Source organism: Falco rusticolus, chromosome 1 (genome assembly GCF_015220075.1).
Source record: "Falco rusticolus isolate bFalRus1 chromosome 1, bFalRus1.pri, whole genome shotgun sequence".
NCBI classification, from domain to species: Eukaryota; Metazoa; Chordata; class Aves; order Falconiformes; family Falconidae; genus Falco; species Falco rusticolus.
In genome coordinates, this window is record NC_051187.1 from 68,644,706 (window position 1) to 68,658,408 (window position 13,703).

At 43.9% G+C, this 13,703-nt stretch overlaps 1 protein-coding gene across 2 annotated transcripts in view; it reads left to right on the plus strand.

Annotated features, from left to right (window-relative positions):
- The first annotated feature begins 681 nt into the window (after window positions 1–681).
- The window catches only part of LNX1 (ligand of numb-protein X 1), an 83,235-nt gene continuing 70,213 nt past the window's right edge, over window positions 682–13,703 (plus strand). The window contains exon 1 of one of the 2 annotated variants that reach the window (XM_037383003.1): window positions 682–807. The gene's annotated coding sequence lies outside the window, so the exon portion shown is untranslated. The remainder of the gene's footprint in view (window positions 808–13,703) is intronic. The other variant, XM_037383013.1, reaches the window with a different exon arrangement.

The window sequence follows — 13,703 nt, forward strand, 5'->3', positions numbered from 1 at the left end:
TATTTTTTAAAAAAGATCTTTTTTGCAGCCGCTGCTTTCATAATTGGCATTCACACTCAGCTGTTGCATTACAGTACAGCAGTACACCACCTTATCTGCAGTACAAGAACCTACCCCTTTCCTGGCTACTTTTAAAACTGAAAATTAATGGATAAGATGGTTCAAGGCAGTCTTTATTTTACAATGTTCAAAAAGTTAACCAAGCCTGTATTTTCAGCCAACTGATTCCAGAGTTTACAAATTGCTCTTACATGGTTCAAGTCTTCACCACTCACTTCAAGTGTGCAGGAACAAAGTGAAGATCCAGTTTCCAAGGCATGGACCCAGGCTTGCAGGCCTTATGTTCCTTTTCCAGGGGAAAGCCAACACGAATCTTTCGTCTTTAAGCAATTTTTAAGATGGTCTGCTTCATTAAATTAGAATCATGTTGATTGCAAGGCTGAAAGAAGCAAAGAAATGCAAGGAAGAGCCAAACTGAAAAGGAACTTTGATATATGCCAGAAAGAAAAGTAAAAGCTTCAAATTACACTGTAGTCTGAGCAGCTTACACACGCTTATCTGCCTGCGGGAGAAATGACTGGGAGGGTGTGGTTTTCTAAACCTTAAATTGCTCAGGTTTATGCAATTCAGCTTTTCTTTGTACCTTCTGTCATACCATAGGCTTCCTCGTCTGACACAACCACCAGCCGCGCTCCGCCTGCAGAGCCAGGGCTGAAGGCTGAGTGTGGTACCCCTGCCCAAGCCTGGGGATTTCACACCTGCAGGACTCCGCCAGCAGCGGATGAGAGACACGGTAAAGCCAGACACGTGAGTTTAAAGATTTGTATCGTTGTTTGTGCTATTCCCACTTTCACCCTTCAGTTGGGCATGAGTTGTTCCAGAGGACCAAAGGTGGAAGAAAATGCTCTGGCAAACAAACCAGCCCTGGTTTGCAGCAGAAGGGAGTGGGTGCCAACCTCAGCCTGCACGCTCAGGAGTGCCTCACAGTAAGGCAGAGATAAATACTTACTGGGTCTGTCATTAGTGGTTCAGTCTCCCCATAATCTAATGCAGGGATTATTTTCATAATCTCACAGAGAAAGCCATATAACGTACCTGTAGGTTGCTGTGCTTCTTGGTAGCCGGTGTTAAAATACTACTTACATACAAACTACGTGCTAGTATTGAAAAGTGCCATGCTTAGTTCATTACCTGTTTATTAGCTAGATATGTTTGGTTTTCTGTCTTCCTTTTGCTAAGAAGGTCTATTTCTTCGGAAAAGTATGTTAAAATCTAACTGATTATCTGTGGAAAGGTGCCATTTGTACTGCTGCTGCTTTAGCCCATAGTTTTATTAATTCTGTGGAAATCCATTTCTTCCCTTCCCCCAAGTTAAAACCCACAAAGTCTCGCTGCAGCCATAGGAGGTAAATCGAGGCATCATTTGCCCCTGTTGCATCTTGCAGCTTCATTTTATGCATATAACTACAACTGAGGTGAGGAGACAGAGAGAACTTGGTTTAGTTTTTATCTTTAGCTCATGTTATCCTCCACTTAAATTTATACTCAGTTCTTAACTCAGATGGTCTTGTAATTCAGTACAGATATATGCAATGGTTGCAAACCTGGGAATATGTATGGATACACATAACCTCTCATAAGTTTCTTTTCTACAAATGAGCCTGATTATTCATATGTGTACATGTATATGCGGACGTGCTAACACAGAACCCGGGGCTGCAATGAGGTTACGTGGACGTCCTCACACGTTGAAGTATATACTTGGTAGACAAGAGATCTAAATACAGAAGTCAGCAGGGCCCGTCCGAATGTTTAAAGCTGAGAATGCTTTGGGCTGTATTTATTGACTAGGGAAGGACTGCTTGCATCAAGCTCTCAGCTGCTCTGATATCTACCAAGCAAAAACATAAAAAACAGGAAAGGCGTGCATATTAGGCTTCTACTTCATGCTTCCACCAGGTGCCTGATGACTAAGAAAGTGTTCCTCCAACAGCAGGAAAAGCAAAAATACCTTAGGTGACTTTACCGAGCACTACACAAGGCACTTGTTTTCCCACAGTCTTCCATAGAAACAGAGTTCCCTGTTCATCCCACCCTCCAAAGCACTTTTCATTTGCTCGTTGACGTTTATGCAGAAAAATATCAAGGCAGATCCACCACTTAATTGAAACAGCACTGTCTATCACCTGCTGTCAATGGAAAAGCACAAATGCTGATCTGTAAATAAAAGCCAGGATTCACCATCAGATATTTGGAAAGCTGCTGCCTCCTGAGGAGTTGTATCCTCAATTCTCCTATCTATTTTCCCGAGACTGAAAATTCCTCTTAAGGGAGTAAGCTGTTACTAAGTTGCTATTTTATATTCTTCCACCCAAAACCTCAGAGCCTATGTATATTTTCCAAAACTATAAATTGAATCAATGTGGGGAAGCTTGTCTTGTTATCTTTCTCTTGCCACCTGAAAATATTCTCTCTCCTGCTGCTGGTTGCTCTTACTTGTTCATGGCCCTGTACAAGTGCGCTCCCTTTCATTCACATGAGTTCTGCTTTTTGGAAGGCTGTTCCAAGCCCATGTGTTTGGGCATTAACTACACCAGGACTTCATTGTAGCACAGAGTTGGAAAGAGGAATGAATGTTCCTGGCTCTGGGTTGCAATTGTCCATCAGAAGCAAAAATTGAATTGTCTTTTGGAAGAAGTTTGAAAGCACTGACGTCTTCCCCCAGCATAGCTTTTCTTTTGCAAAACTCAAATAAATCTTGCACGCAGGACGAGATGATAGATTAGCTTCATTTTGCTGCAAACCAGGAAATCAAGCAACGCTGTTTCCAGCAGGAAGGTAAATTAGTAAAGGCTTTTAAATGCAGCCAGTCTCCTCCACACTGGCTGCTGGAGGGAAGCAGTCCAGTATTTCTGAAGCTGTCAGTCCTGCCTGCGCGGCTGGGTGCTGTGCTTGGCCTGCCTGCCTCCTCTCACCACGGCACCAAATGGAGCCTGCAGCTGGTTTTGAGGGACTCCGTGGCCAGAGCCTTTTGGGGAGCTAAATGAGGCACATCTCTGGTTAAAACAGCCAGGCACTGGTATCATGCAAATCTGCCTGACTTGGTACTGGTTTGCAGTGCACGTCCTGTTCTTCCACTGGAATTTCTGCTCCTAGGAACTGGGATGTGCAAAGGTGCTGTTGATCTTTCCGAGGCTATCCCCAAAGGCTCAAGCTGAATCTGTAAAAAAGATCATTATCTGAATCATGTGATTTGAGAGAACTCAACATGGAAGCAGAAACTTTCACCTTTGGTAAATGTTCAGGTAACAGTTAGTTGGCAGCTCCTGTCGCATAAAACTGCCTGCAACTGCGTACTGTCGTCATCCCTCTGAGTAAACAACAGTAACTCCTTTACACGGAAATCAAGGAGCTAAACACCCTGAAACCTCCAGCAGGTCTAGCAGCTCCTGGCAACCCTTGCCTCAGTTTTCCAGTTTTACTTTAATACACCTGCAACTTTCTTACTAAAACAAAGAGCCTTAATAGAATGATGGTTTACATGTGCTAGTAATTTCTTATTAAGGCATGAGGGCAACTTCTCATGCATCTTTTCAGAAAGTGGCTTGTTTGAAAGCAGGTAAATTCTTATTGTATTTAGGATATAATTCTAGTTCACTTTTTGCCCTAGTTTTTTGCTTTCTGTGCCTTGCAGCTATGTGGTATAGCTACTGTTGAGATGCTGATGTTAAAAACAATAGGTGATGCTGTTACTTTGTTTGCTGTTCTCCTTCAAAGCTGATTTTTGTTTGTAGCTCTTTATGCCATATATTTATCAGTATTTGTTCACACAGGATTTTGCAAGTAGATCTTGGTGCTGGAAAGTATCCTGTAGCATAGCTTTGGGCTTTTGTAGTTTCAGTCTGAGGAGTTAACTGATTATACTGCTGTGATTTCAAAAGAGTACAGCAGTTTAGATCCAGTCAAAAAGAGTCTGAGGCACTGAAATAGCTATAGCTTGTAGAAGGAATTTCAAAGAATTAAAAAATCCCTTTGCCTGCCTGCATGCAACAGATCACATCTGACAGCATGGAAGGATGCAGGAAGCAGGAACAGTTTGAGCACGTAATTCCTAATTGGTTTCTCATCATGGGATTAAGCAGCAAACAATTGGTCTCCACACCCACGAACAGGTTCTGGAAGCAGATATTAATTCAGCCACTGACTTAGCTATCTTTCCCAGGCTGGTGTCACTCGCGTGTCCTGACTGACAAAACCTTAGTAAGCCTCTTCATTTTAAGGAGAATGTTACAAGGCCTTCAGCAGCACACACATGTTAATTAGCAGTGGACTTTATCCGGGAGTTCCCACAAAGCCCCAATTAAAGCAGTGATGAATCAAATCCAGTGAGTAGTACCATCCTCAGGGATGTTGTTTCCCAGCACTGAGTAGATGAGGGCAGAACCAGGCTCTAGAGGATGTGTTTTGGTAGCTGAGGGCTTGGTCACTATAATAAACAAAATGTATTTGCTGAGACACTTGTCGGACAGGGATCTTAGTCATTATCCTGCTACAAAAATATGCCCTGGAACAGAAACTGTTTCACAGCTTTAGCTAGAGAGCTGCTTCCAGTCCTGGTCGAATACTCCCATGTTTCTCCAGTCCTTTCCATTTGGAAGTCAGTTATAAGCTCTAGCATAGAGCTCACTCCCAAATGAGAAATAATGACTATCACCAGACATAAATGGGCACTGTCAGCACTACTTCATAAAAGAGATAACTGCATGAAAGACAGTATGCTCTCTGTTCAAGACCCGAAAAGTAACCAACCTTAACAGCAGAAAACCAGTAGCCAGACCACGGTAGTTGGGCTGCTGGATTCAGCCTCTCCAGTGTGTGATATGTTTCCCTCTTTCAAACAGTGCATTTTTCTTAAATGTGAAATTCAGCACGCAGCATTGCAAAATGCCTGCAAGATCATCCAAACTTCTTCCCCTTGTCCCCTGAAATTTCTGTTTCCAGCTGCATATTGTGTGTCTACCCATTATTTAGGGGGCTGCCTCTGGGCTCTACCACACTCCTAAAATGCTGAAATTTACTTGTTGACTACCCTGCCCGGGCTTGTGTCCTCCTTTTTCCAGGTTCCTGAATGGGACTAGGGCCCAGCAGCTGTCACCCTGGGACGGGGTGGCAGGGAATGCTTTTTGATTGCGTTATTTTAAAGAGCAGAGTGTCACTGTTTCGTGGAGTTCTTCAAGAGGGACTGCTTTTTCTGATTAGAACGTGTTTATTCAGTTGATTTTTGTGGATCCAAGTGGCAGGAGGAAGAAACAGTAAGATACAGATGTAATGTAAGTTATAGACATTTAGAGACCTATAACTTAAATTAGAGATTTTAATCATAATAACTTTTATAATTAGATTATATCTATAATTGTGTCTAGTAATAATTATATATAAATTATAGTACTGGAGAACTATAAGTAGAATTGAGATACAGGTGATTAAATCTTTGCTCCATTGAATCTACTTACTTTTGCCATTGGGTGCAATGGACCAGAGGTTTTACCTAAAGCATTTGCTGCTACTGCTTAGGCAAGTCAAACTGGTGAGCTAGCTGCTGTAAGTTGCTGCTGTCCCTCTGTGGGTACATGTTTCTAAAGCAGAGGACGCAGACCTAGAAGTTAAGAGTTTGTGAGGGCTTTCCCTCAGATCAGGTCTGAGAGTGTCTCTGTGGCCACACAGCTGCACCAGGACTCTTGTGATGAAGGCTGGGCATTGGCATCACGGGAGCCCAGCCCCATGGCATGGGAGCAGCCAGCTGCCCCTCGCCCTGCCCACCTAACCAAGCTGCAGGCTGCTCCTAAAAAAGGTCCCCACAGGGTGTTGTGAGAACTCATTAAGTAGTTTGTCAAGCATTAAAGAGACTCCTGGATCAGAGGAGCAGTTGTAAAGGCACAGTGTAATTAAAGCACGGCTTACTTTATTATGTGTTATTAGCAGGGTTATCCATCACATGTTCTGCACTTTGTAGTTATTAAATTTTATCTCGTGGTCACATGTGAGAAGATGCTATGTGGTCCGGGGGTGGCAGGCACCGTGGCTGTGGGAGGGCAAGGTGAAGTGTAAGGTTTTAATGTCCGCTGGGGGAGAAGTCCCCCATGGTTCTTTTGCCCTTGCCCTTTTGTTCCCTCTTCAGCAGCTCTTCCCTCCCCTGGCACTGAGGAGACAGAGAGGTAGCATCGCCTGCCTGCCCTGCTGACCCACTTGGGGCCCTGGGAAAGGATTGCAAAGAGAGATTAAGACTTACTGTGAAGCTGTATTAAATTAAGATTTTCAGATTCCCATGCATTTCGCTCTGCCTATTGTGTCGTTATTTTAAAGTAGGGCAGGCCCGCACAGAGGACACGTGGCCTGCATGCATGCCAGGTTGTTCATGCAGATGTAGCTCTTGCAGTGGTTTTGTGTTGCGTTGTTTGTGCAGAGCAAACATCTAACGGGGGTGTAAGAGGTGCTTTCAGGATGCATTTGCGCTGGCTGAGCCACTCGCATGTCACAAAGCTGCAAGTGAGTTGGCCAGGCCATTCTTCATCATTATTAAAGTAAATGTCATCCTGCAAAACCACAACAGAGTTTGTGCCACAAAAGAGATAAAAGCTACTTTAAAGCATATTAGAGGGTGCTGTGGTGGGTTTGGTTGGGGTTTTTTTGGTAAATGTTCTTAGTTCCACAGATCAGGAAGTCAACAAGGGTACTTACCTGCTGTCTGAGGACACAGTCTTCAAAGCATGGTGAGCAAAACTTTTTAACTGGGACGAGAAAGTCTTCTCTGAGACTAAATGAGCACCACTGGCAGCCAGGGTGCCACCATCCATCCATGCCTTACATCTACCCCAAGTATGATCAACCCCTTTTCCCTGCTCACTAGTACCCCACAGGCCCTTACCTTTGCATACTGGCAGCAGCTTGTCGTCACATTGAGGGTCATTTTTTCACCTGACGGACCAGGGTCATGGGGACTTTTGCTATGCTCTTTCTGCTAGGCCACCTCGGAGAGTAGCTGAACAATGCATGGTGGAGGAAGGGGTATCTTGCTCTTCTTAAAGAGGCTGGGTACATTTGACCTTGGGAACGTGGTAAGAAGTTGCATCCACTCATTAGGAAATCAGAAAGGAAGGGACATGCCTAGGGATAAACCTTTTTGTTCAGGGAAGTACCTCTGTTGATGGTATGGGCCATCTCAGTGCCTGTCCTGCTGCGTGTGGTAAGGCATGGAAGCTGTATGTGGGGAAGGGAAGGAGAACAAGCTTTTTGGATTACATATTGGGATTCAGTGAGCAGAATTAGTGAATACTATTTCTCTGTGGCTTTGTCTAATATGGTGTAGCTCCAGCATTAGTTTTTCTTGAGGGCTGGCTATGCATAGTTCCTTTTTCCTGCCTGTCTTTGCTGATGTGCAGTATGGCTTGGGTTCAGCCTGCAGCCTCACCTTTTGTGGGAACATTAATTTTTTTCTCTCTCTTACCCAGGCACCTATTATCATGGTAATTGTGGTAATTTAATATATGTGGAGGCTTGTGCCATTCTGTTAGAGTGGACTGAAACTGAAAAATGGATCCAAAAGGTACTGGGGAGCAATAGAGCAGGGGTGAACAAAAAGATCAGAGAGAGAAAAAAAAAGCACCATACTGTCCTGTTTCTTCAGGAAACAGGGTAGAAGCAGTGTCATGGAGTTAATATGAGGAACCAAATTCACGTTGAAGGTGCAGAGCATTTTATTTGATTTATTTTATTTACTTTAAAGCAAATGCTTTTTTTTCCAGGTTTGCACTTTACTCTGTTGCAGCAAGGTTTTTGTGTAATGTCTCACTGTTCCGGTGTACCCACTGTGGGACCATATGTGCCTGGGGGCTAGGCTGTCTGGATTGAGGGCCAGCTCGCTGGAACATCCCATAACTCCACAGTGGTCTGCAGGCCCATGTTTCCTTGCTCCGAAACACAAGAGGAGGATTGGCAGACAGGCATTCCCCATTGCAGAGACACACCAGGCGCACCTGGAGCAAGGACTGGGGATGCACTCCCTCATGCAGTTTGCATGGACTGTTGTACCTATTCCTAGCCACCAGCATCTTGAAAGGCAGCTGGGGCACATGGCTGTCCAGCCACACACAAACAGTTTTGTCATTTGGTCAAATGGCTGAAAGCAAGCTTGTGGTATTTGTGAGGCTGCCAGCCTTGCCAAAGCCAGCCGGAGCAATCAGCCAAATCAGAGTGGTAATGCACCTTTCGTTACATAACTCGCCATGCAATTTTATAATTTAGCATGTGAAACGTCGATGGCATTTATTATGTCAATTAGGATGAGCACACGTTTAGGAAGCCCTTTAGGAGTCAATCATAATTGCTCAAGAGCCTTGCTTCGGCCACATGATTGACTTCCTTTGAGCAGGTAGACTGTGTGCCTTTGGGAAGCAGTTACTCGCAGCCTGCCCATTTTGCTACAACTCGTCTTCGCACTTGGAGTCAGCTTGTAGTTCTGGCATAAGCTGTCGGTCCAAGTCTGAGTTTACTGAACTTTGAAAAAAACAAGAAATGGAAATTATTACCTCAGCCAGCATAGTATTTGACAACTAGAGGCATGCCAGCAACAAGTCTTTTCAGAAATACTGCCTTCTGCTAAGGTGAGTTCATTCATAGGATGTGTTCCTTGTGATGTGGGTAAGTTAACCGGCGGATACACATTCTCTTATTCAGATCTTCTCTTCACCTCAATCTTGTCCAGCTGTTCCTAATAGTCTCAAATTACTTCTGGGTGGAATTTTTTCATTTTAGCATGCTGAGTAAAGTTTTGTATCCATGAAATCATCAGAAAGAGCAATTCAGGTTTGCGTGGGCGTGTGAGAGAGACACAGACGAAAAAGCGGAATATATTTCCATACATTCCTAACAGACGTTTCAGATACATAATTCCACAACAAAAAAATTTTTCCAACATTGGTTTATTCTGTAAATTCCAGCATGAGCCACAGAGAAAAATGTTTTTTTCAAACAATCTGGTTCTGGTTTTTGAAGTTATTGTGCACGCAGGCACAGTATGACATTTCTGCTAGGTTTCACAGCTTGAGCTACAACTTAAAAAGTTGGGGTTATTCACCTACTGTACTGTACTGTTGGATTTTTCTATTCAGCTGGAAATGCCTTTCATCACTAAAGGCTCTGGAAAGCGCTTAGATTGTTACAAGCTCTGAGAAGGACTTTTTGACTAATAATAACAGCTTTGAAAAACCAGCTGTCTTAAAGCTGAAGCCAGGCAGCAGAGAGGTTTTTGAGCTCCTGTTTGTTGTCTCAGAGACTTTCTGTCTGTCTGATGTGCTGAACCTTTAAATACAATTATTGTCCTCTAAGAGTTAGTTCTAATAGTTTTTCCTATAACCTTAAAAGTCAAGCTGAATTCTTGTCTGCTGTATCGGTGTCTCTGGGATCCCCAGCTCCTCTCCAGCTACTGACTTTTTACCAGCAGGTATACCTCACACGTCTGCCCGTAACAAATCTCCGTTGGAGAGTCTACTACTGATTACACCTCAGACAGAAATAAAATGTTGTGACTTTTCTATAGGTAGAACAGATTTAAAAATAAGGGGGGGGGGGGGGAGGGGAAAAAAAGAGAAAGATATACATAGGACAAATGCTGGTCCTAAGGTGTGATGATAGGGTTTTAGGCATCTTAGTGTTTTATAACCTTCCTTTGAACAAAGTTTCTAGTATGGGTAGGCTGACTCAGTTCTTTGGCCTTTAGTGCAGCTATGCCAAGGTTGGTGCAAATTATTATATGATATTTTTAAACCAGATCTTTGGAACATGACTCACCATTTTTTGGATGTGAAATACTCTATAATATGTATTATTGGAGTATGGGTCACTCTCTAATGTTTTCCACAACTGTTGTCTGGTATTCTGAAACAAACAGGCTTGCCCAGTGGCCTCCAAAATAAGTACTACCTTGAACAGTAAAGTCAGTGTAATCTATAAAATTTTCAGTTGGAGAGAAGTAGTTAATGGTACAAAACACAGTAATGGGAAAGCCGAGAGGCCTGCCGCCAGTTAAGACAGCTGGATAAAAAAAAAAATAAAATTAAAACAGCATTAAAATTTCTCTAACTAATGGCAAATAGTTTTGTATAAGCATTCAACCCGGTGCCTTGATATAAAACCCTGAATATGAAATAGGTAGTCTTGTAACCTGGATTCTCACAGGAGTAGTAAGGGCTATGCTCCCCTGAGTATAATCACACCTAATCCTGTATAACCTGAGGGGTTTGTGCAGCTGCTTGAGTGAGGGAGGGACCTCTGCTCCACTCTTCTCCCCGGTGTGGGCGAGCCACTAGATGGGGACAATGCCCATGTCTCCCGACCTGCCCGCGGCTAGCCACTGGCATCTGGGCTGAGGCTTCTTAAAGAGTGAATTCTGTGACTGTGGAAGGTGCCGAGGCTCCTAGCAATTTTATGTGGGTATTTTTTAACAATCAAGACAGCAATCTCCAGGGTCTCAGTAACACAAGTTGAGTATCAAGGAAGGCAGATGTTGGCTACAGCATGTTCACCGCTCATGTGGTGAAAGGAAGGCCAGGTAAAAGCATCTCTGGAAGAATAAGGAGCTTCAATTTGGCAGCTGGCGATGCTGCTGTCACCGAGCAGTTTCCTAACATGCAGACCGGTCCCTTTGGCCATACAGTGCCATGCCGAACCCTGTAAAAGGATGGCGGTGGCTCATGTAGAGATGTGCATTTGCAGGAGATAACAGCCCATGCAGGGGCTGGAGGAAGAAAGTAGCACAACTTCGTTATCACAGTCCAGCTAAGAGGAGCACGACAGCGCTGTCAGTAGTGTTGCTGCCTCCTACGGCGTTGTGCAGCAGAGAAACAGAGCATGAAAAGGCATCCCCTTTTTAATCACCAGATATAGGATTTGTTATGCCCACGCTTAGAGTTCAAAAATAAAACATTAATAAAATGTGTTACTTAAATACACAGAAAGAAACCCAAACCAAATATAAAACAAAACCAGCTAATATTTGGCGATCTTACTGTACTGTTGAGAATCCATTTCGCCTTCACATGCTGGCCACCCTTTCCCTTGACTGAGGATTTCATTATCCCCAAGCCATGCTACTTCAGAGCTACTGGAGCTACAGAGCAAAACCCCTACTTGTTTTGCAGTTTATCTGTGTCACTCATCTGTTTTCCAATGACACTGTTCACTGGCTTGTCCTTAACAATTTGTGATTTTAGCCAATTGATGTCCTCCCAGGCTCTGTGTCACTGTTTCTCTGGCCTTTAGGCATCTATTTTCCCCTTCCTGTTAGCCGCTTCCTCACTATCTTTCATCACTTAATTCTTTCTCTTTCAGCCTCAGTTACTCATTTTTTGCTGCCTGAAGCTTCTTCCATTCTGTGCCACACTACTTCCAAGTGTAGCCTCCCAGACTGCTGGGTTAATATTTGACAGTGTGGCTGGGCGAAGGCAGTGGGGCTTTGCCGCTCTGTCAGCAAGCCCTCCTCCTGCTACACTGCTGCCAGTGTAACTGGGATGGTAAGTCAGGATTTAAGCTTAAGGTTGGTTAAATGCTTCATTGGGATGGGACTTGGCTGTGCAAGGAGATGAAAAGCATTCTCTCTACCTACTCCACGTGTTTACTGCCTGTGGTTTTTGTATGGGTTTGTTTTGTTATTCTCTTAAATGCTTCTCCGGTGGCTGCAAATTCCTAAGGAGTGAAGATGCAGACTCCTTCAAATCGGTGCAGTCTGTCGGGTAACTTCTTTTAAAATTGTGTTACCATGATACTGGCTTTCACTGTGGTCACAGCCCTGAGGGTTGTTTCGTGCCCTGATGTGACCATTCTCATTCCAGCTTGTGGCTGAAAGCTTGGCAATGTGGATATCTAGGTCCACAGTGTTCTTCCTTCACCTTTTGCACCATATTCCTGTGCTTCAGGTTTCTGTTTTGGACTGGAGCTTGATTTACTGCAGTGTCACAACACTGTGAGATTCCTACAAATCTGTATTTAATTTTATTTATCTAAGCCAAGCTGTGCTAGGCACTGTACAATTATGCTAAATCTGGGACCTGAGTTGTTGAAAACTTCTTGCACAGCAGCAAAGGCTGGTGTTGTCTTCTTGTGCTATGGCACCACCACCACCTCTAACGGCTCCTCCTGCCAATCATCCATGCAGCAGCCGGTTCCTGTCAATACAGCTCTTGGTGTAAGCCAGCTGTGAGGCTGCCAAGGTGACATCCTTGCCTTGCTGAGGTTGCCAGAGCTGTTGACACTGACTGCAAATGGAAGTAGGATTCTTCCCCACTCCCTTCCCTTCTCCCTCAAGCACGGGCCTTGAAGAAGAGCCATTTGGCTGGGTAATAATTGCCTTTTTTCAATCAGCAGTGGTTTACCATCTACCTGTACAGGGTTCTTTGTTCAAAGTGTATTTTATTATTCATTGTTAATAGAAGAAGTAGAAATACGCCCTGGTGATCAGCAGCTCAATTTTAAATCCCCCTCTGCCTCTCTTCTACATTGTTCAAGAGGATCCGAGGCTTTAAGCTTCCTAAAAGGACATGAAACTAATCATGTAGCTTTTTATGGCAGCACATAAATGTCATAAATACAAATGGCTGCAAACGTTGCACGCAGTGTCTGCCTCTGAATGTGTGTGACAACTCCACTGCACACACTCCACGCTAACTCCTTTGGTGGTATAATCACCTCCCAAAGACAGGCAGCGATCGTTTCATTGCCTGATATGTCCAGCAATTTGAGAAGGTTCATCGTGGATGAACATGGACCAGATTAGCCAGAAGAGGCTGATAGATTCCCTGTCCATCCCACCCCCCACCCCCAATTTATTTCATTATCTAGTCTAAATTTTCTAAGTAATAGAGGCACTAGGACTTGAATTAAGTCCTTCTAAAAGTTCAATGTCTGTTACTAATTAACATGGATGTTTTTGTTTCCTTGTGCTGTAGCAAGTATTTGTAATTTATGTAAGCATTGTAAAATTAGGTAGAGTGCCCCGCATCTGCACTTTTTCACTAGCAATGCATTAGTATCATCTCAGGTTCATAAAGATTATCCATAATGTGGCCACGACAGTCTGGCTTTGTGTCTGCTGGGTCTTCTCTCGTAATTTTTGCTGCAGCACAGCGTGGCCTTAGGGCAGCAACACCTCTCTTTCTCTGTTGTCATTGCAGAAATACTTGTAGCTACTTTGGAGCTGTAGCACTATTTCCAGTTGTACCTTAATTTTTATCAGGGGAGTTGATGTGTTGTACAGGTGGGAGCAGAGGAGTGGTACTTCCAGGGGTGGGACATGAGGCTGGGAGGGGCCCATACAGATGCCTGTGCTCCTGTTCCTGTCTCAGAGCAGGGCTTTGGGTCCGGCTTTCAACAGGTTCACTGATGGGAGCCATGTGTTGTCTCCTGCCAGCAGGAAGCAAGAATTTCTGTCCTTGAGAACATCCATGAGGCAACAAAATGTTGGAGTTGGCTCTCCCTGTGCACTCACATGGGTCTACTGGTGTGTGCTGGTACAGAAGGACATGGCAGGACAGTGGAGAAACAGCATGATATTGCCAGCTTCCCTGATTGCCCCAGGTGCATTTAAAAATGTAGGAAAAAACAAAGTTTCTAAAGCAATGCTATTTCTGTTGTGCTTTATTGATTTCTAATAC